The sequence below is a fragment of the Triturus cristatus genome, chromosome 6 (genome assembly GCF_964204655.1).
Source record: "Triturus cristatus chromosome 6, aTriCri1.1, whole genome shotgun sequence".
NCBI classification, from domain to species: domain Eukaryota; kingdom Metazoa; phylum Chordata; class Amphibia; order Caudata; family Salamandridae; genus Triturus; species Triturus cristatus.
In genome coordinates this window covers 935,936,643-935,957,689 of record NC_140589.1, presented here as the reverse complement: position 1 = coordinate 935,957,689, position 21,047 = coordinate 935,936,643, and positions in this window count along the sequence as shown.

Below are 21,047 nucleotides of genomic sequence, written 5' to 3'. Positions count from 1 at the left end.
CTTCAGCGCAATGTGCCAAGTTGCCAAAATCACCAAACATGCAAATGACCAAAGAGCGCTTCAGCCCGATGTACAACAGTGCCAAAATCACCAAACATGTAAATGACCAAAGAGCGCTTCAGCGCGATGTACAAAGTGCCAAAATCACCAAACATGTAAATGACCAAAGAGCGCTTCAGTGCGATGTACAAAGTGCTAAAATTACCAAACATGTAAATGCTCAAAGAGCGCTTCAGCGCGATATGCAACTTTCTTTCAAAATGCAAAATAACAAAAACAGCAAATAACAAAAACAGCACGTAGTGCCTTTCACGATGTTGTTGGTTAAGAAAGGAATGATCCTAGCTGATTATAGCTGAGAGAGGATCTTCAACCTGGGAAAAGAAAACAGAAGTCTCCTTGCTGCAACCGGAATCTTCTTTCAGCAACCGGAGAACAGGAACAGCTGCTGCTCAAGCTCAGGGTCAATATTCAGCAATGAGAACAGGGTGTGGCCCCTATTTAAAGAGCTCAGGGAGAAGCTTTCAGATTCCCGCTCACAGGTAAACTACTGGAGCTGTGAAGAGACAATAAGCCCTGAAAACATCATAGTCTGCAACAAGCATTGGCACAGACAAATGGCAAAGTCACAATAAGCATTGGTAAAAACAATAGCAAACAGTAAACAGGTGCCAGACAAGGTGCACCATGAAAACTGACGTGACAGAATCATGACAAAGATGAGTTGTTGTTCTTGTCAAAGGATGTCACATGCAAGGTAATGAGGGCACATGAGAAATTGACAGAATTGGCCCAAAAGTATAACGTGGATTTGTATAAAATAAAATTGTTGCAGGTAAGTCATAGATTAAATTACAGTGATCAGGAATTGGAAGAGAAAAGAGTCATAGGCTTGAAAACCCATATTCGAATATTGATTGTAGGGATACCAGTCACGGCCGGCATGACTTGCGGGTGGGGGGGGCAGGGGTCGCGTGGGGAGGGGGTGTTAATTTAATTAAAGAAAGACATTTTTAAAAAACGTACCTTTGCCTCTGGTCCCGGACTCCCGTGTCGCGTCTCCTGCTCAGCACTCACAGGAGGTAGAAATAGGCAGCCTCCCTCTCCTCCCCTAAGCCAATCACAACGCTGCAATGGCAGCGCTGTAATTGGCTAGGATGCCATCCATACAGGCGTCTATGGAGAGGCTGGTTACCCATGCAGGCTACACAGCAGCCTACATGGAGAAAACGGAGAGTGCTATGACTGGTTTGGTCGGCCCTGGGGCCAACCAAACAGTCAGTGCCCATAACATTAGGCTAGCTACTCCTTCCCAAACCGCCCACCCACCCGCCCCCAACCAGGCATACCCTTCTTCTGCTTTCTCGCAGTGCGAGAAGCAGAAATGTAAAATGGTATTTATACCATTTTACATTTCTGCTTCTCGCACTGCGAGAAAGCAGTGGGGCGACGGTCTGACGCCTATGTGGAGGAGCCGCCCCTGTGGGATACACCCACGGAGTATGCTTGATAAGTGGGAGGAAAGGTGGTCAAAGAAAAAGAAAGTCAAGAAAGGGATAGGAGATATGCTGCCTCCGGGAGGGGGAGAGCAGGAGTAGAGGCTCACCCATTGCGAGAGATACCGAGCGTAGGTTATGTGCATGTGCCTTGGAGCAAGGGTGATTTGGCAGCATTTACAAATTATTTTCTTCGGCTGAGGGAGAAACCTGTGAATGGTACAAACAAGTTTATTGCTTTGTTAAAATTTCAAAAGAATTGTGGATTGATTTGAATAATCTGTTTGACATTGTGGTACCTAGTGATTTGTGGTCTGCTTGTAAAATTGTAGTTGATTGGCCGTCTGCCGAACCAGACCAAGACCCCATAATACATGGTCCTTTACCTTTGGTTATGAAAAGATTGATCAGGTAATCACCTGGTTACAGTCCAAGAACTTGCTACAAGACATCGATTGAGTTAAGATAAATCGAACTACCCAAGAGCCCAAGGAAACCGTACATGTTTATTATGAAAGGTTCTTGCAAACCTTTAAGCGGTATAGTGGGCTGTACACTCTGGATTCTAAAGACATGGGACAGTTCATTTTCAAGTTCCTCCTGGGATTGAGACTAGAAATTAGCATAATGATCCAGCAGCATTTGATTTGCTGGCAGAACAAGTCCGTGAATGAGATTCTATGGTATGCCAGATACTGTATTGATGAAGTGGACTCACAGCCTAGAAAAAATAAAGGATAAATTGATGCTAGTTCAAAGGAGGAATGCAGATAGGGTAGACCAAGTGCAGGCAAATGGAGGAAAGTTGGGTCGGAGGCAGGGAAATAATCATGGAGGGACCCAGAATGCATCAACACACGTGGGTCGGGAAGAAGGAGAGCCATAGACAGGGATTGAGGTTGGTACCCTAAAGAAAACCACTGCATGTCATTTTTGTCATAAAATCGAGCATTGGAAGCGCAAGTGTCGATCAACTTCCAGCGGATCAGCTCCAAGATGAAGAAATAGTGCAAGTACCTGAGGTTGTAAATACTGTGACTAGGCCCATGTCCATTAAGGGAGGGGGTCTGAGTCCCCAAGTGCAAGTTCCCCAACCTCCAAGAATTTCCCAGGGAAATCAAGTATACCATAGGATGCCCTTTATTGAAGCTCTAGATGAGTTTGATCCAGACCTGTTGCAATGACGGTGCCTGAGGGGGGAAACAACTGTACCCTTGGAGCAGTCTTAGAGGTAGACCAGAGAGGACCGTATGTGGAGGCTGACGTGGACGATCATCCCATCACAGTCTTGATTGATACTGTTGCTACCTGTTCTACTGTGAGGTCCGCAGTAGTCCCAAACCTACGCCTCTCGGGACAATCGATCCAAGTTATAGGAGTTGCAAATAGGAGAATGACCAATACAATGACAGATACCTGTCAGGATAGGAACCTTTCAAGATCATCACCAATTTGTGGTGTGCGATTCGAGCCCAGTCTGTTTGTTGGGTCGTGACCTTTTGTGTAAATTGAATTGTGTTATCTATTGCACGCCCAGAGGAGAAGAGCTGCAGACTAATAATGATGACATTGCATTCAAATTGGTAAATCAGAATTTCTGCATAGATATGTTCCCCGTGCTGACGGTGGAAGACCTGCCATACAACTTGAGGGACTCAGTCTCTCCAGTGGGGTGGGATTTCTCACGGGAGAAGAGCTAGGACTGATTCGAGGGGTTTAGCCAGATAAGATACAGACCAAGCCGAATGCTGAGTTTCCAAGAACACCCGAGTACAACCTGACTCCGGAAACAGTGGCAGAAATTACGCCTGTGATTGAGTCAATGATTGAGCAGGACATTCTGAAAGAAATTATGGGGAGCCCATGCAATTCCCCTAAAATTGGGACTGCAGAAGCCAAGTGGGAAATACAGGATTGTAGGACCTGCAGAAGATCAACAGGATCTTAGTTCCATGTTGTCCTGTCATTAGGCCTGGGCGGTAAATTCCGTTCCGCTTGCGGAATTTGCAGAATTTGGGTAATTTCGCGTTCCGCGGAGAACGCGGAATTGCCCAAAATTCTGCGTTTCGCGGTTTCGCAGAATTTTTTGCCTGCTCGCGTTCTCAAAATGGTTGTTCGCAAGATATTTCCCCCCGAGCACGCAAACAGCGTTTGCGAACAGGAAAAAAGCATCTCGCACAAGCAATTCCATGTGTTCGCGGAATTTCTGCGTGATCGCAGGGATTTTTTACTGTTTCTCAGAGCTTTGCGTAGCGAGACTATGCAAATACCGCCCACCCCTACCTGTTGTACCGAATCCATCTGTGATCTTGTTCTAAATTCCTTGTGAGGCTGAATGATTTACAGAAATTGATCTGTCAGGCGCCCACACGCGAGTCACGCGAGTCATGCTGATCGCGACTGTTTCTTTGACAGTAATCTTAAAAACAAACCTTTACTGAGTTCTCTCTTGCACATGTACTGGTTTTTATTAGCTATGGCAGCAATTTAAGGCTAAATGCATTTTACGTTTCATGTGTAAACTTGCCCTTGGCAATAGTTCAATGGAAAAACCTCCCAAAGTGGATTTTAAAGCGTTTTTCAAATGTGTACTTTACGTAGCCTAAAGACCAAGGTTTCGATCTTTTAACTGCAATATTTTATCTTTATTTATATTGTTTGGGTTTTTGTACTTTGCATTATTGATAGTTTTAAATTAATCAAACAATACATTTGATTGATTGATGCATGAAGTCATCTATATGTCAATGGCTGTCTTAGCAGCCACTCAGTTGCATAATTTCCCCCAAAGTTAATGTACAGTTGGTTTGATTGACACAGACATTTCAGACCAGATGACAGTGCATTGTGATCTTCATCTCCAAATTGTGCAGCATCTCCCCAGCAGAGGAGGCATGGTTGTATAGGACGAAAGAAAATACTCTGTATTAAACAGTTGTAGCATCCGTTCCCATTCCAACACTTGATAATGGAAAGGATCCCATGGAATAAGACTAACAGAGTCACCATAAAGATAAATAAAAAAAATCTGTAAAATCTGTAAAATAGGTACTTAAATAAGGATAAGTTCTTTAAGGCCCATGAATGTATTGTAACCAACAAAACACCTACCATCCTGGTTGTCCTGAACCATAGGTTCAGGACAACCTACATATGTCCTGAATGTGTACAAGCCACCTGATTTCACCTCATCTGCCATGCACATTTGAGCACTTAGAAACCAACCTTCCAGTTTGTGGATGCAGATCTGATGCACTTAGGGAGACCTACATCAGTGGCTTCAGGCCTAAATGACCTCTCTATTCATGAATATGAGTTAGACCGAATTCCCGAATATCATTTACACCCTGTTACACTAATGATATATTCTCACTGATTGACAGTGTGCTTGTGCCATAAGCGTGAACAGGTCAAAGGCAGCTGGAGGGGATAGACACAGGAGGACGGAAGCCTGTCTATGCTGAGGTGACATATGCTTTCACACCCACAACTAGAAGGCAGCAACATTCTAATCAAATATTCCTACATGTGAGTCGTTGGTACCTTATTATCTCATATTACTTAAGGTTTGAATATCTAAATGAATGCTATCCTTGTTAATTAAGATAATTGTATTGTAATTGTATTATAATATAATTTATATACCACTTGCTACCCCCGATGAGGTGTCGAACACGCTACTCCGAAACCCATAAAGGATTAGTGGTGAATTAGTATAGTGAAATATGAAAGTAATTTGAGTGGTGGATATGTTACTTATTTGGATTGAGAAGGATAGTGGAGGGATAGAAAAGGGAAAAAAGGTTTGCATTTATGTAACGCTTGCTATCCTTGATGGGGTGCTGTAGCGCTTTTTTTGCGATTAGCACCCTACTCCGGAACCCATAAAGGATCAGTAGATTATGCGTGCCTTGGTCTCACATTTCAAATTTAAATTTAACAGAACACATCAGAGCGGATATTCTCACATCCACATGCCATAGCCATGACGCAGATTTGCCGAACACCTGCCAACAATTGTACTGTCAACTGCACTATTCAGTAAAGTTTGCTACATGCCAAAGCATCTGAAAACTGAACAGAACACCAAACATAAACTCAGAACAACAGAGATACACCATGTACTGCTATGATATTGCTCACAAAAGCACCAACCACCATGGCACACCATGAAGAAACACAGCAGAATACATTAGACAGAAAATTTCACATACATCCAGCACAGTATAGAGGCTATTGTTTTGCTGTCGATAGGACTAGCCACCAAGATACAGCAACAACAAGTGCAACAAACGCCTTCATACAGAATAGCTCACATACGCCCAGTTTAGCATTACTATACAAGAGCGCAGGCCATCACGGTTTCAATCAGTACTAGGACACACCACACAGAGTAATTAAAATAGTCTTTACTCACTCACTGCAACAAAGAACTGTAGACACAGCAGCTCACATACATCCAATAGAAAAAAGAAGTTCCAGATCGCCACTATACCATTTCTTTCAACCGCCTTCGTACGAAGGGGAAACCACTATCCAAACCTATTTTAGTCGGATTATCACAGACCGTCATACAAACAAACCTCAGAAACGCCACAAAGCAACATGATGCAAAACGAACTCTAACCACTGTGCAACGAGTTTTCTACCAACCCAAGAGAGGATGTGGTCCGTCGACTGCGCTGCCCCTCTGGTGCACGAAACCAGGGTTCGAGCCTGGAGGTCGCGTCCACATCCTGTGATCCAGGGCAAATCACTTCATCTCCCCCTGCCTGAATGTGTAATGTAAATACGGTGCTATGTAAAGCGCTCCAATACCTTCGGGTCGAGTTCGCGCTATATAAATATGCAAAAAATAAAAGCATGAGAAAATGCCTATGGGTATCTATGCTAAAGGCATAGTTAATTGCTTATTGACATCCAGTCAACTAATATGACCGTATGGTGTTCCTTTAACCAACTCTAGTGCTTAACTTTCACATCCTATATTGGGAACAAGAAAACAGTCCATGGAATGCACCAATAGATAGACATGTGGAAACATACGACGCCATACTAACGCTAGCTGTGATTTAACATAAAACTGAATTGGTCTATTCTCCATATGGCCTTTCTATTGGACAATCTTTACAGTTACACAGTTCCATCATATTTTTGCCATCATAATGATTTAGCCACAGAATACAATAACAAAAAATGTTAAGCTATGATTGATGGATTACTTCTAATTAAATAACAATGCCGCAGGCAGGATTTCTATCATTCTTATCCATCTGTGCAATTACGGAACGGGACCAACCTTATGCAAATCAGTCCTCCACCCCCTAAACTGAGCAGTCTGTACACATCTTCACCGCATGATTTCATGCTATGCTGCCTCGAGGCCTCTGTTATATAATATCATGTTATGTGATTGCTAAAGCATATTTATTTATTATTTTGAAAAGTTTAACAAAGTGCAAACATGACCAGTATGGGTATCAGAGCGCTGTACAAAGGAGCGGAAGCGAAAGGAGGTAAAAGCATGAATACAACACCATAAATGACCTTAACAAGCACAAATGCAAAAGAAAACAAGATTAACAACCCATCTTGTGGGACACGTGAGGTACCAGAAAAGCAGCAAGTCTTATGAAGCATGTGGAAAGACAAAATACAATGTTGAACAGAGGGCTTGTGAGACATGCAACGTACCAGAAAAGCAACAAATCTTGTAAGGCACGAGGGGGCATATTATCAAGAAAATGCGTTAAAATTATCGCCGCTTTAGCGGCAGAAAACTGCAGCTAAAGCGGCGATAATGGGTTTGATAATATGCCCTTGAGAATTCCCATAGAAGCCCATGTTCTGGTGTCAACATGGGCTTCTATGGGAATTCTCTACGGCATATTATCAAGCCCATTATCGCCGCTTTAGCGGCAGTTTTCTGCCGGTAAAGCGGCGATAAGTTTAACGCCGTGCTTGATAATATGCCCCGTGGAGAGACAAAATTACAACTTTTGAATAGAAGTCTCAAAGAATGTCAATAGGAAATAAAGTTAGTTAAGATGGCTCACCCACAGGATGCAGTGGCACTTAGACTGTGTAGTGGGAAAAGTGGAAACATGGTTACAGATAGAGAAGAATAGCTAGGTTTTCAAGCAACAAATAAAACTCAGTTTGGGGCATATCAACAACAACCGGCGATAATTATCGCTCAGCGCTCTTAGCGTGAGGATAATTATCGCCGGCTAGCGTGAATTTTTATCGCTGAGATAGCGTGCTATTAGCAACGCTTATCTCAATAGCGATAAAAATCCTCACGCTAACAGGCTAACGTGAGATTATCGCTTGAAACCCAGCGATAATCTCACGTTACCTTGTTGATAGGGACAGGCAAACTTAGCCATGATATCCTCCTTCCATAGGGTATCATGGCTAAGTCAGAAAAATACCAGACGTAAAAAAGCAGCGTTAACCGAGGTTAGCGCTGCTTTTTTTGTCTCTAACGGGGTTAGCGACATTCTTGGTAATAGGAGAAATGTCGCTTAGCGACATTTCTCCTATTATTTTACTCTGGAACGCCCCCTTTGCATCTCATTAGAGATGCAAGGGGAAGCGTAGAGTAAAAGGGTGCTAACATGCAAATTTGCGTGTTAGCACCCTGTTGTTGATAGGGCGCTAGTTTTATCTCTGCTTTTTTGGCTTTTAAAGCCAAAAAAGCAGAGATAAAGCCCTTGTTGATATGCCCCTTTGTATTTTCGGGGCTCTGAGTCCCAGCCCAAAGAGGGTTTACAGTCTAGCTGCCATGTAGAAGAGGGACTTGCTTTATTTATGGGATTGTTTGATGAAGTAGACACCAATCAGGTAGCGATTGCCAGGTTGTAGTGGTCGAGCTGGAATGTACAGTGTAAGCTTGGCTCTTTGAAAAGCAGGACCCTTATTCCTGCATTCTACTACTGAATATCGGAACCAACAAAGTCCTGGCGTACTTATATTGAGGAGAGGTTATCAAGAGACAAAATATTGAAAGGTGAGTGCATATGGGGATTTACTTTTCCTAACTCAACATCTACATACCTTGAAGCTATATGTGCCACGTAGGGACATATATGTGGAGTTAGGTGTAGAAAATCTAGACTTACTTGCCTTTCAATATTTTAGTCCTCGATATTCTGCCTCATCAATAATGTTGATAATGTTGTCTCAATATTACAGTAAGTTATGTGAGCCATGTTATACCGGTAGGACAGCCGCCACGAGAAAAACCGCTCCATTTGAGCAGTTGGCAGTTAACACCGGACAGTTGTGGCATCTCTTCCTCACCAATTGGGCTCAATTGGCGGACCAGAATGAGCAAACAACCATCTGGTTCAGTATGAACACATTGACGTTATTTTTGTTTTGACACTTTTTGCACTTCTTTGTTTGGCAGTAGCTGCACTACACAGATCCTGATGAAAGCCCAGATACTTGAATAGATCATTGCGGCTGAACCATGTTGATCTAGCTAATGAAGCCTTTTATAGTTTTGATAGGCTCATTCACAGCTTTTTAATTCTGTCACAGGCTAGCTCAATAAAGTATATTGCTTAACCTGTAGGCAGTTTTAACTTACACATTCAGCACTGCACCTCATTTGTTCATACTCCACGCTCACATAGGGTTTTTAACCCCTTCGCCGCGGCAGGAATTCCGCCGCGGCGCTGGGGGGGTTTGGGGGCAGCGCGGTGGCGCTGTGCTCGTGACGGAACCGCTCCGTCACGAGCCACGGTTGAGCTGTGCTCATGACGGAGTGGTTCCGTCATGTCTCCGCCCACTGCGCTAATCGCCCGCACAGGCGGGGAATTAGCGCCGCGTGGGCGGAGCAGCGGCCAACGGCCGCAGCATGACAGAACCACTCCGTCATGAGCACAGCGCAACCGTGGCTCATGACGGAGTGGTTCCGTCATGAGCAGGGAAGGGGTTAAGACAACCCATGTGCCAAAAAACAAAACATCCCTGTCCTCCCTCCTCATAGAGAGAGGGTTGTAGCCTGTGCCGTGACTAGGTCCCGACATGAGGAGGCACCCCTATGATGAAGCATGACACCTCTGGGTGTGTGAGGGGAGTTGTCCTTTAAAAGGGATATTCCCCATTTTGTCCCGTCTGCTGTTGGTTATTGTGGCTCACAATAGTTTTTTTGACTGCTAACCTGGACCCGTGGGTTCTTTGTGTATTCATCATTCAAAATTAACCTTATCCCAGACCGGAACCTTCCTTTTTAACACATATAAGTCAAACCTAGTGTAGACCCAAAATAGCCAACAGAGCAGGGTGAAACGTATTAAACAGTAGAACATGCAATTTTTGTTAGTTTTACATGTCGTGGTAGTGAAAATTGACTACATTTGTTTTTCACTATTGCAACGCCTACCTCTTCTATAGGATAACATTGGAGTTACCTTATTACATTTAATACGTTGTAACTTACAATTGGTATCAGGTAGACAGATCAAGTGTGCTGCATAAAGAATTGTAATTAATAGCCCACTTTAATTGTGAAGATGGATTATTAATCATAATTCTGAAAATGTCACTTTTATACAGATGGCATTTTGCATTTTCTTGTCCCAACCATTTGGTGTCTGCTGCCTGTATCCTGGGTAGGTGTAGTTGTAAGTTGGTCTTTATGTATGACAGTGAGACAAACGGAAACTAGGTGTAAACTTGATCAGCCACTCTGAGTAAATGAAGGGGAAGAGCTGTCACTCTTGTGTCTTACCACACTTGCACACACAAAGGCTCTGCCTAAGCACTCTCACTAAATGGTTGTCACTGGTCTTTTGTGACCCCAAACAAGTTGGGGCCAGAACAGAAGGTGGAAATCTCTGGAAATGTATTCTACTTCAAAGTGGCCACTAGGTGTAAATATTAGACCTCAGACCCAATACGTCAGTACACTTCTGGACCTGTGGATACTCTGCCAGGAGGAAGGACTGCTGTACTGCTGAAAAGGACTGCCAATCTGCTGGACTGTTGCTCTGATGGACCGATACCCTGCTGTGTTGACCTGATGCCATCTTGCCTGGATGTGAAGGACTGAACCTGCACCTGTTGAACCTAGAACCCCACAGTGACTCCAAGGGATAGTTGGCTGTCTTCCAGACTAGAACCTCAGGGACAGAAGGCTACAACAACCTTCAGATCAGCACTTGGACTCTGGCATTTGTGAGTTCTACCCCACCAAGTGGTGCCACCCCAGTCCTGGACCCCTCAAGATGGGCCTGAAGGTGCTCTGATAGACCATGCGTGGACCCAACAGAACTGCCACATATCCTCTGCTGCACGACACAATCCACAGCAGAACCAATGCATTGCCTCTGCTGCGAGGATTCTCTCCATGCAAGGCCTCCGCATCAACCTTGCAGCACCCATCGTAATTACCTCTGTGTCAAAGCTTCCCCAATGCAAGTCATTGTATTGCAATTTTCTCGTTAATTGTACCCTCCATGGTGGCACAGGTTCTCCCATTGCAGCACATTGGAACTGACGCATTGCTTTGGCTGTGTAATGCATCTTCAATGTCGGACTTTGCATTGTAAGCAACATATCCTCGTCATGGGACCTCGCAATGCTCTGCAACAGGATTCAAGCTTCTCCTGTTCAGCGGGCCTAAGTGGGTTCATGTACCTGCCCACACTCCATCGTGGTTGGACTAAACTTGTGACTTTGCCCTGGTCCGACACAACCCGATATCCACAGTTGGTGCTTTGTGCTTTTTGGCAATATTTTCAATGCCATCTTTAAAATTGCATATCTCCAGTTTTGCTGATTGGATTTTTGTTGTTTTGGTCTTGTTTTATTTATTAAAGATTAATCTATTTTTCTACATCTGGTGTGGGATCTTTTTGTGGTGTGTTTTCACTGTGTTACTTTGGAGTTTTGCACATGTACTTTACTCATTGCCTTTAAATTAAACCTGACTGCTCCATGCCACGCTACCAAGAGGTTGAGCACAGGCTATTTTGGGGTTTGCGTGTGACTTCACCCTGACAAGGATTGTGGTTTCTGCTTGATTAGGGTTTCACCCCCCTTCACCCCCCCCTCAACCAGCAACCCAGTTTCTTTTTGTTCAATTGTTAAGCTATTTTATTGCAGGACAACAAAGTACTTAAGGAGATGCTGCAACCACAAGCCCCTCTTGGACCAGCTAACATTATAAAAGCTCATCAAGACCTTGCTATTCACACACTAGATTTGGGTAATTCTTTATCCATATAGTAATCTGGCACTACTAAGTGTCAATGTTGCCAGCTAAGATATCTAAAAGGCCAAGAGGCTTTGTATTGTAAATACACAAACAGGCCAATGGATGAATACTTCACTCTGAATACCGGATTGGTAACTAAGTATGCTAATTTATGGGATGCCTTTAAGGCGTATACCCGGGGTATATGTATATCTAAACAGGCAGGTGTCCTCCGTTCGATACGGGGTAGTCTTGCCCGGGTTGAAGAGGAGCTGTCACTGTTGGACGCGTCGCCGAATACCCCCGATGCCTTAAGTAGACATAGCACGCTTATACTTGAATTCAACGAACATGCTGACAGGGAGGCTACCTTGTTGGGTAAATTTTACACAGCACAGCGGTATGGTGAGGAAGAGCATCCTGGTAAAACCTTAGCGCGCTTAGTGAGGCCCCCTCGAGGAACAGGGCATATAGGGGCAATAAAAAGAGCAGCTAACTCAGTGGCTACTGAGGATGCGGACATTATATCAGAACTTTTTGCGTACTATCTGCCCCTGTATATCACCAAACTTCCCAAGGACTTTACACAACATTTAACATACCTGCAAGAGATTGCAAAGGTGTAGCTCACCACTGGTCAGGCTGAATTCCTCAGTGACCCTTTCACTGTAGAGGAGGTCACCTCGGCAATAGATGCCTTATGTGGAGCAAAGGCACCTGGCCTGGATGGACTGTCAGGAATATTCTATAAAACATTCAAAGACACCCTAGCGCCACAGCTACTTGAGGTGTATGCAGACGCCCTGGAAGTTGGGGTACTCCCCCCTCTATGAGAGAGGTGGCCATCTCTCTCTTGCTGAAAGCAGACAAGGAGCCTACTAGCTGCACCTCCTACCGGCCCATATCCCTGATAAACTTTGACAATAAAATCTTGGCAAAAATGCTCTCTACTCAAATTTCTTTACTTCTGGACCGGATACTGTCGTCAGTGCAGACCGGTTTTGTTCCACACAGGTCTACTGCCCTAAATCTTTGAACGGTCTTCTCAGTAATTAATAGAATCGAACCGAGTGTCCACGCAGCGATAGCTCTTCTCAATGTGAAGAATGCTTTCGATTCCTTAGAATGGCCGTTTCGTGTCGCTCCACTCCGCAAATTGGGCATTACGGCCAACTTTATTGCACTGATTACGCTACTATATGCAGACCCCACGGCTCGGATTCGAGTGAATGGCCCCCTATCACAGTCAATTCCTATTTCATGAGGGACCTGGCAGGGCTGTCCCTTATTCCCTCTACTTTTTATAATAGCATGGACCCCTGTTAGACACCTACAGGAAAAGCACATGTTCTGTGGTCTCCAGTTTCAGTCAGGACCCCTATTAATGTCTATATTTGCAGACAACATATTGTTTTTTATTAGACATCCTTACACTAACTAGCAGCCTCTAATTGATTAAATAAGTCGTTTTGGGGCCATGTCCGGGCTGCGGATCAACTGGAATAAGTCAGAGCTGTTTCCAATCACTAATTCGGCCACCCCGAGGGAAATGGAGATGCCACTTCGATTGGCCGGGGATACCACCAAATACCTTGGCATTATTCTGCACAAACACAAGGAACAAGTCATACGCCTTAACTATGGACCACCTATCACACAACTTAGTTCACAAGTTCAGAGATGGATGCAGCTACCAATTTCTATGGCAGGGCGAATTGTCCTCATTAAAATGAATGTTCTACCCCGGTTCTTACACCTATTCGTTACTATACCCATCCCCCTCACCAATGCCTTTTTCACACAATTGTGGGGCCTGATTGTACGATCGATTTGGGTGGGGCGCAGACCGCGGCTCGCATTTGACACTCTAACGCTCCCATATAACAGAGGGGGTTTCCAGTCCTAGATTTTCACCTTTACTACCTGGTCGCACAGGCGCAATTTGCTCATCATTGGTTCCACCTAGACGCCTGCATACCATACACCAAGCCCGAGCAGGATTTGTCTTTCCCCCACTCCTCTGTGGGCAATATTTACACGGGGTATTCCACTAGATCCAAATGACATACAACCTCTTTCCACTAAATGCTGGGCCTGGTGTAGACTGAGCCGAAAGCTGGGTGACAGCTCTCTGTACTCCCCAGAGCTCCCACTGTACCAGAATCCGCACCTACCACTCACATTCGAGGCGGTAGTACAGCGTACACTTAACAGACTAAAACTATGCACCCTTGGTTCCCTTTTCCCAGATGGATGGGTACTAACCATGGCAGATCTATCTACACACACTGAATTGACATATATGTACACGTTTGTGGTGACAAGACTGCTCGTCGGTGAGAAAACGATAGGAGGAAGACTTGGGCCAGCCACTGACAGATAAGGAATGGACTTGCTGCCTTGAACAAATACAAAGGGTGTCCCCAAACCACAGGTATACACTTCTCCATTTTAAGTTGGTACTTGGGGTATATATCACACGTGTCATCTGACCAAGTATGACTCCACTTCATCTAACTGCCCTAAATACCAAGCTCCGGAGGCAGACTTTGCTCATATGACTTGGGCATGCCCCCAGATAGCCATCTTCTGGACCGCCGTATTTCAAACGATCTCTGACGTCATTTCCACCCCGCTCCCTCCCTCTCCCAAATTGGCCTTGCTGGAAATAGTCAATACCATAAAATTATGTTACCGGAGATTCGTCGCTATAGCACTGCTACTAGCGAAAAGAGAAATTGCCATTCACTGGGGAGCAAAAGTCAGTCCCACAAAGGACATGCGGCTGCGAAGCATGTTATATTGTAATACGCAAACAGAAATCTATGCAACACTTCAACCACCAACCTCACGACCTAAGGATTTCTGGCATATTTATTGCTGCTACCTACAACAGACACAACAACCATCCCCACGCTCATCTCCAGGACCTCAACAGATTGACGGGGGACGTATGCCGCCCGCCCCTATAGGCCCAAACACCACATTGACACTTTAGGGCACTGGCCAGTCTGCATTTTGGCTCGACAGGGCATGAATTGTTTGTGAGCTATGCGAACTCCCAAGGTACAATAAACAACAGATGAGACACACCATTACCCCATGTGATAGGTACGCTGTATTTAAAGTATACATATGAGAGAGATCCCTCTCCTTCCCCTTCCCCTCCTTTCCCCCAACCACCCCATAGGAACCTTTATATGTGTTGGTTGTTTGTTTTGAAATGCACATCAATGTTGACACAAAGGAGACGTTATGTAAAGAAAATCATGGACACTGACAATTCTGATGTGTTGTAAGTTTTATTATTGCAATCAATAAACCTCTATATAAAAAAAATCTTTAACTACTTTTCGGTGCTGGTCAATACTAGCACTGTCTTGCCCAGAATCTTTTCAGTTTGCTTCCTTCAGACATACCATTTGTAGACTGTCACATTTGTAAAGGGATTTGCAGCCTTTTTTTACACTCACACGCATTTGCCACTTCTAGTTTCTATTCTTTTGCATTCTGATACAAATTAAAATGAATGCCTTTACATTTTGAACATCAAAAAAGGCTCAAGACAGTACCTTGGAAATAATAGGGCCGGATTACAAAACAGTTTTGACTGGCACTATTTCATGTGTTTGGTGATAAATTAGGGCAGTAACTGCTTCACACACATCTTAACACTTTATTATCAAACCTGGATTCTGGAGGTGATAATGTGTGACAGGTACCTATGCATATTTATTGTGTGACATTTTATTGTAGTGGTGATGTGTTCTGTTGTTTTTTTTGTTGCTGCATATACGTGCGGCATCGTGAGCTAAGCGACATTTCTCCTATCATCAAGCCCCACGCTATGAAGCATAGCGGCAAGAAAAGTAGCGATAACCCCTGTTATTGTTACTTTCCTTACGCCTGCTTCAGGACTGACTTAGCCATGATATCCTATGGAAGGTGGATATCATGGCTAAGTTTGTAAGTCCCTATCAGCAAGCTAACGCCACACTACGTGAGATTATCGCTGGGTTTCCAGCGATAATCTCACGTTAGGCAGTTAGCGTGAGGATTTTTATCGCTGAGGAGATAAGCGTTGCTAATAGCACGCTATCTCAGCGATAAAAATCCACGTTACCCGGCGATAATTATTCTCACACTAACAGCGCTGAGCGATAATTATCGCCGGGTGTTGCTGATATGCCCCTAAGGGGCATATTATCAAGACAGGCGATAAAATTATCGCCGCTTTAGCGGCAGAAAACTGCAGCTAAAACGGCGATAATATGCTCTATGGAATTCCAATTGAAGCCCATGTTAGACGCCCTTCACATCTAACATGGGCTTCAATTGGAATTCCATAGAGCATATTATCAAGCGCATTATCGCAGCTTTAGCGGTAGTTTTCTGCCGCTAAAGCGGCGATAATTTTATCGCTTGTCTTGATAATATGCCCCTAAAGGCTCTATTACAAGTCGGTACTAGTCGGTACTAGAGGTAGCGATACCAAAACAGAGATACCAATTCCATCCAATATTTCTGCCCCAATTATGAGCCCTTTTGAGTTGTGTGCCCTGAATCGGGGAAAACATGCAATTGCCCTAACTGCATTACTGTTTCCTTGAGCATTTTCTTCCTGTTTTAGCGGGAATAACATGTCTGCAGAAACTCATCAGGTTTTAGTGGGTGTATTCCACCATCTGATAAAACCTTTAATAGAGAAGGGCCACATTTTCTCCTGGATACCACTCCCCGAACTAAAATAGGGCCTAAGAAGAGAATATAAAAGAAGCCAGGCTGTTAAAGCAGCGGTTTAATGCAAAAGCAAACCGATTCCGTTCCAAACCTGCACATCCACTTTTCTGGCAGATTTGCTTCACCATAACCCTATGGGGCATATTATCAAGGTCCGGCGTTAAAATTATCGCCGCTTTATCGGCAGAAAACTGCCGCTAAAGCGGCGATAATGGGCTTGATAATATGCTCTATGGAATTCCAGTTGAAGCCCATGTTAGATGTGAAGGACATCTAACATGGGCTTCATTTGGAATTCCACAGAGCATATTATCAAGCCCTTTATCGCCATTTTAGCGGCAGTTATCTGCCGCCAAAGCGGCGATAATTTTATCGCCTGTCTTGATAATATGCCCCTATGTTTGGTAGACAGCCTGCCTTCAATAACTTCGAACTGTGAATAATCTCTCATCTTCTCACTAATTAAATACAATGCATTAGAAAAAAATTCAAAACCAGTTATTCAGACAATGTCCCTCTGCCTCTGAAATCACTAACCAATGGGAGACCTTTCTCAGGCGCAAAGATGATATCTCTTAGACTCAAAAAGCTCAAATAGACTTTTTATTATCTGGGTTATCTACTAGCCAACATCATAAATCATAAGGGCCATATCAGTGAATCTACTTGGAGTGATATTTAAATACTTTGCTTTCCCAAAGAACTTTCCAAGACACATTAATAAGTGGCTAGATCCCTGCAAGCATTGGGAGGGTTCCCCCGGGTGGGGTGATGGTGGGGTGGTGGGGTGAGTGCGGGACCGGGCACAGGATGGGGAGCAGTGGGAAAAAAAAATGTCCTAGATAATACCATGCAGGTGTGTTTTTTAGGGATAGTGTGCATGAGGTGGGATTTAAACCAGGCTGATGATTAGGGGTGTAGATAAAAATATCATGGAAATGGTCTCAGGACCTGAGCTAGGCAAGAGGGTGGTGTTACGGTATTTAGAAGAAAGTTATGCCCATATCATCTATATGGAGAATCACTTGATTGCAATTGAGAGCAGAGATCTATTCTGCTCTGCGGGTGTAGATGGGTGGAGATTTTTGCGGTATCAGATCAAGGAGAGTGTTGTAAAGGGGTCACTATTCTGACAAGGAAGGGTTCCGGGGTGGAGGTTACACTGCCTAAAACAGACAGATCCGGAAGGTGGGTTTTAGCCAGAATGAGATATGCCGGTTTTGAGTTTATATTTGTAGAATTTTATGGACCAAACTCTGGTGATCCCAGTATATTTCGAATCTGGAACTAAATCTGGGGAGAGGAGTTGGCCTAACAGTTAGGGCGCTCGACCTCGGACCTAGGGAACTGGGTTCGAGTCTCGGTAATGACGCTGAACATCCTGTGTTTATGGGCAAATCACTTAATCTCCCCGTGCCTAACAAAAAAAAATAATGTGTGTCCTCATGTAACGTAACTGGTGCCATGTAAAGCGCTCTGATACCGATTGGATTTGGGTCAAGATCGCGCTATATAAATCTCTGCAAAAATATAAAATCTAATGGGGTTTTTGGCTCCATTGAAGCTGGGGAGCGATTTCAATACATTATTAGACCCAACTTTAAATAGCCACTCACACAGAAGGGGGCCCTAAATCTGATAGGTGGCAGAGGGAGTAGGGGAAGGAGACTACTAAGAATACAGAAAAACACCGCTCTGCCCAATATTTACTTAATCTGGTGCTAATACGTCACAGAAAACTCGATCCTAGAACCCAAATGCCCTCCCAAATAGAATGCATACAGGTAAATAGGAAATATATATATATATATTTTTATTTACATTTTTTAATTAGTACAATGCAAAAGGCATAAGTATAAATATCACAAAGATCAATAGGCATCATGAGTCACACACATTCATTCTCTCAAACCAGACAGACATACACATACTCAGACATACTCAAACATCTTATCGGGAAACAGTTCATTGAGTCACAGTGACAGTATTTGAATAATGTCAGGAGTCTTCCCCAGACATACTAACAGACAAGTAACTTCAACGTGACAGGAACAATTAAGCAGGTGGGATAAACAATCCTTAACTGATCATGCAGTTCAAAATTACACTTTCTTCTCCAGGAGGGAGATAGATGCAGGGGAGACACAGGGGCTCCAGCGCTGGAGCCTCACCATGCTATTGCAATGCCATGGAAATAGGCCAAACTTCAGGTGGATTTTTAAGCGCGCTATTCTCCTTGATGATGGAGTGGCGTCCAATCTGATAAAGGTTACTGCAGAGTTTTTCTCAGATAATATAGGCACGCCACCCCGCCCAGGAGTTGTATGGTATGTATTTAAAGCATTCATTCAAGGGGTTTTGGGAAGCCAGGTGCATTTTAAGAATAGAGTGGCGAGGGCGGAACTGGCCAAATTGGAGCAAGTGGTTGGGTCTCTGGAGGCCACCCTTAAGATGCAGGGTAGTGGAGAGTACAAGGAAGCGGAGCAGAGGCACAGCTAAATAATAAAATCAAGTTGGACATGAAGTACAGGGAGAGGTGGCATGCTGAATGTATGAGGAAGGTTTGAGTATGGGGAGCGAGCTGGGGCTTTATTGGCCTGGGAGCCGAGGGTGGAGAGATCCAGGAATACGATTAAGGAACTAGACGTAAATCCCCAGGGAGATGTTTCAAATAAACTTGAAGATATGCAGAGTCATCTGGTCTCCTTATTTTCCACATTGTATATGGATGAGGTCTTACCGGAGTCCCAAAGTCTCAGAGAGTGGTAGGGAGATGTGGACCTCCCTGGGCTCACTGAAGAAGGAAAGGAGTGTATGGAAACTCTGATCACTCAGGACGAAATCAGATGGCATTTGTCACGTATTAAGAATGGAAAGGTGGCTGGCCCTGATGCCATCCCCTTTGAGCTTTATAAGCTCCTAAAGGAGGAAGTTGTACTGGTTTGGAAGAATTTGTCTAATTTGGTTGATCAGGGAAAGGCACAGATTCCTGATTCATGGAAGGAAGCCACAATAGTCCTGGTCTTAAAACCAGAAAAAGATTCTAGGACAGCTAATTCATATCAGCCAATATCTATGTTAAATGCAGATTATAATGTATTTACAAGCATATTGGCTGGAAGACTGGCCAAAATTGCCCCTCAGCTAATACACCCAGATCAGAATGGTTTTGTCCCCAAGAGGCACATGCACGAACTTACTCAGCAGCTGATCGAATGTATAGCTCTTGCCATGGCCGGTCGATCCATTTGGCTGTAGTTACTTTAGATGCAGCCAAGTCGTTTGATTAAGTCTGTTGGGCCTGTAGGAGAGTAGGATCTGCTTCTTATGGTTACCCCCAATTTTTGCTGATGTTGCACTGTTTTTCGACTTTAGTCTGGCTGGGGCCCTGCTATTCAGGACCCCAGCCTAGCTGCTTCCCCTCTAAATTGATTCCCTGTACCTTAGGTACACCACAGATTGGATTCTGGGGTGCCCTTATAAGTCCCTAGTATATGGTATACTATGTATCCAGGGCATAGGTACCCCAGATGCCTACCAGTGGCTGCAGCATGTATGATGCCACCCATGGGAAGCCCTCCAAAATGTCACCACAGGTGTGTTACTGCAGCCTGAGTGAGGTGGTGCATGCACCCCTTACTGAGATATAGGTTCACTATATCTCACCCTATCGCTGCACATATAAACCTATCAGTCACCCCTATGGCAGGCCGTATGAATCCTGAAGACAGGGTGCTTGGTTTCATATGAGAGGGTGCCCATGCATTAGCAGAGCCCCTCTGCAGCGTTCAGAATCTATTCTCCGGGGTTGTCTGTGATGCAGCCTGACCATATACTCTTAAGTGCATTATAACCTCGCGGTAAATGCTAACTTTGAGATGGCTGCACGGAAACATGTCATATTTGGTGTCAAACACCTTGGAATCATACCCCCACACCAGTAACTGGTGTGGGGGTATGATCCCACCCTTCTAGAGGGAGAGACATGACAGCACCGGTATACCCGGTACCAGCTCACAGAGCCCTGGCATCATAAAATGGATGCTGCCAGCCACAGATACGAGTCCGGCCTCCTGCCGCTGACCGAAACTCCGGCAGGGGAGCCCTGGACAATAGGTTTACTGTCACAGGGAGGTGTTATCACCTCCCAGACAGGCCTTAGTGAATTAGGGCTGGGTGGGTGCACTCCAGGTGTGCTTTGAAGTCTGCACTGGGGGCACATTTGGTGTCCATGTGCATAGTCCAGCTCAAACCGGTTGCAGGGGCTACCAGCCCCTGCTCTGATGCAAAACTGGACAAAGGAAATGGGTGTAGACACCCCTCTTTCCTGACCCTCTCATAAGTGGGTCCCCAGAGTATGTCCAATCCCTTCCTTGGGTATAAGAAAGGAACCCCTGGCTACAGGACTTTAGATTACACCTGGATGAAACTCTGATACAGAAATCCCAGAACTCCCATGATCTACACGACTAGATGACTGAAGGATCTCCCTTGGAGTAAAGGAGTTACTCCCCTGCTTGGCAGGCACCAAAGACGCATCTGTCCGGTCTGCATCTCTGAAGCTCCCGCAGGACGCCGAAGAATTTGCAACACAGGAGGTG